Source organism: Penaeus japonicus, unplaced genomic scaffold (assembly GCF_977035675.1).
Source record: "Penaeus japonicus unplaced genomic scaffold, GWHDUDI00000001_assembly GWHDUDI00000009, whole genome shotgun sequence".
NCBI classification, from domain to species: Eukaryota; Metazoa; Arthropoda; class Malacostraca; order Decapoda; family Penaeidae; genus Penaeus; species Penaeus japonicus.
Window position 1 is genome coordinate 8500000 of NW_028234411.1, and position 2897 is coordinate 8502896.

Sequence of the window (2897 nt, forward strand, 5' to 3'; positions counted from 1 at the left end):
GTGCGCTTATGATAATGTGGTGTGGAAGTAAAAGATGTTCGGATTGGGGTTGAGGGGATGCGAATGGGGAAGATTGTAGATGGATTGGGCATAAGTGGGTGATTGGAGAGCTGGTGTAGTTTTGTGGGGAAGGATCGGGACTGGTTTAATGGATACTAACGTATGTGGGGAGAACAGTAACATTTCAGAGGAATTTTCCAAGTAATAGAGCAAAGTGTAACATATATATACTTGTGGGCGTAATTTATCACCCTCATAATCTGAGTTCGCCACTTAGGTACTCCTCTCAAAAGAATGCTAAGATTATAAACGTTTCAGCTAATCATTCCTCTACTGACGTATCACTCATGTGGAATGTAATAAAAAAAAACTCGTTATAGCGACTGCAGAAAAAATACGAGTGAGAATGTGTAGTTTTGCAATGTAGATATTCATTCTCATTCATACTTTTTTTTATGTCGAATCTAATTGCAATTCAAGATTTTCAGTGTGGTGTGACATGATGATATAGGTAATGTGAAGGATAGGAAAAGTAGTTATACAAATTGCAATAATGAGAAGAGATGATTTAAATGTTACACCGCAAATATACTGATCTCTAATTCAGAAAGATTGCTAAATTAGGCACTACGAACTGGCAATATCCAGTTTCCAAAAGGTATTCCGCAAATCAAAACGCATATCGCGGTCCAAAGAAATATACCCTTCGGAATTTCAAAATTGACATGATTTTAATTGTTATTCCTGTTATCATTATAATCTTTAGTTACTAGCGTTATCATGATTATCATTATCATTATTATTATCAATATTGTTATTGATATCAGCATTATCAGCATTATCATTAGTCGTGTTACTTCAATTATCATTGTTATCTGTATTCATGTCATTGCCATTATCTTTAAGGTGGTTATTATTAACGTAATCAATAATTATCATGATGATGATGCTTAATAACATCATCATCTTTATTACAATCAGTATCCTTCTTACGGAAAATTATTTCTCTCTCCATGAAATTTTGCTTGCTAGGCCAGAAAAAATAAAATCTAATTGGAACACGTTAAAATGCGCATATTTTAGTTTGATATGTCTCTGTTTACACCCTGGCTGATTGCACTGGCATGGGCAAGCTGTGATGCACCTGGTGTATGTTCATAACACTATAGAATAATATTACATCCGTACAGTGTAACATTCATAAAAAAAATGTACAGAGTTTCAAGATACTTATCAATGATTTTAAGGGTGTACTGTTTTGCTCGTGTCGACTTTAGAGGCATTTGAATGGGTACTATTTCCATGGTGGAATACAGTAGATCATGCATATGGGATCTTACTCATTGTTATATTCAGGTGCGATATGCATTTCATGGTTCTTGCAGTTATGAAAACGACTGATGGATCAAAAGTGTCAATCAAATTTGGCTTCTCCATTTGATGTTTTAATTGACGTTGAAACTTTGAGATGTAAAAGGATTTGCTTCTGGGTTTAACACAGAATATGATATTGATGTATGAAATTCCATCGTAAACAAAGGGTAGTGATCCTCTTCACTCTGTACATCTTCTGGACAGGCAAACTCTAATTTCTTAATCAATTTTCGTGAAAGGCATCATGATCTACGAGTGATCGCATGTAAAGTAGATAGAAAGTTTACCAACACTGACTTCTGTTACGATTGTCCCTAAATGACTACAGCTTTTCCCAGGCTTTTCTTTGGAATATCAATGAGGTCGTTGACAGTCACCCCGAGGTCATTGTACCTGTGGTAGGCACATGACTAGTTCAACGTCATTCATATGAGCTTTTTGTAAGAGGTTTTCTGAGGACTGATTGTCTCGTTTTTCGTCTAACATTATCAAACACTCTCGGAAGTACTTGCTTGAAAATATGTAAAAAAAATAGTTGGATTTTCCCCTTGGATGAGGATTTAACATGGCGGATAATGGAATCTTTACCTTCTAGTGTTAAATAAAATGGGGCTCAGTACACCTCCTTGCGTGTGCCAAATTGAAATACCATTAAGCTCCCGAACAGAACATGAGCAGATGATTTTGAAAGATACATATCAATCAGATACGAGTGATGGTTGTCAAAAGTTATGAAAATCGTCCGTAGAGTTTTGACAAGCAACGAAAATGTCATAGTATGATTATTAACTGTTCCATCATCACAACTTTCAGCGGGGACGTAGACAGGTTCGCTAGATCTGTCACAATAACGACAACCTGTCTTTGAATGATAACCTATGGAAGAATAATGATAAGCCCTTTATCTGTAATTACAATGAAGATGATGGAGATGAAGACTACTATAAACAGTCAGGAATCAACGCAATTATGATAATGGCGATGCCCTTATTTATATCAAATTCCTTATTCTGATAAAGTTACTATCGATTAATTTACTGGAAGGTTCATGAAAATTCTAATAAAAAAACAAGATCGTGTATTATTTTTAATATCCTATACTAATCTATCATAAATATTCTGAATGATAAAGAAGACAAAAGTCTAAGATGAATAACCTACCAAGAAAGAGATAGGAATCTTAAGAAATCTGGCAACCCCTAGAGTCAGCTAATAAATACGGTGGAGACTCGGGATCGAGGTTGTAGTTCTGCGAGGGCACTCGTTGTGAAAGAACGGAAAAGAACTGCCGTGAGTGAGAAGGTAAGAGTTGGCGTTGGCGACTTTTTGAGGAGGTATTTTCCGTATTTTCACACGAGACGAAGAGAAAAAAAAAATTGAAGGGAGACGGAAATATGTGGTAATGGTGTAACGAAAATATACCTATGACAAGCACTTTAATCTGGTTTATTTTGTTGAAGATCTTGATTTGCTGTCTCGTCCATCCCAGATTACGTGATGCAACAAGGATACGTTCGTGAATA

General features: G+C 35.7%; 1 protein-coding gene across 2 annotated transcripts in view; it reads left to right on the plus strand.

The window, feature by feature from the left end:
- The first annotated feature begins 2595 nt into the window (after window positions 1–2595).
- LOC122248299 (sodium- and chloride-dependent GABA transporter 1) overlaps window positions 2596–2897 on the plus strand; it is a 25779-nt gene continuing 25477 nt past the window's right edge. The window contains exon 1 of one of the 2 annotated variants that reach the window (XM_086539413.1): window positions 2596–2676. The gene's annotated coding sequence lies outside the window, so the exon portion shown is untranslated. The remainder of the gene's footprint in view (window positions 2677–2897) is intronic. The other variant, XM_086539414.1, reaches the window with a different exon arrangement.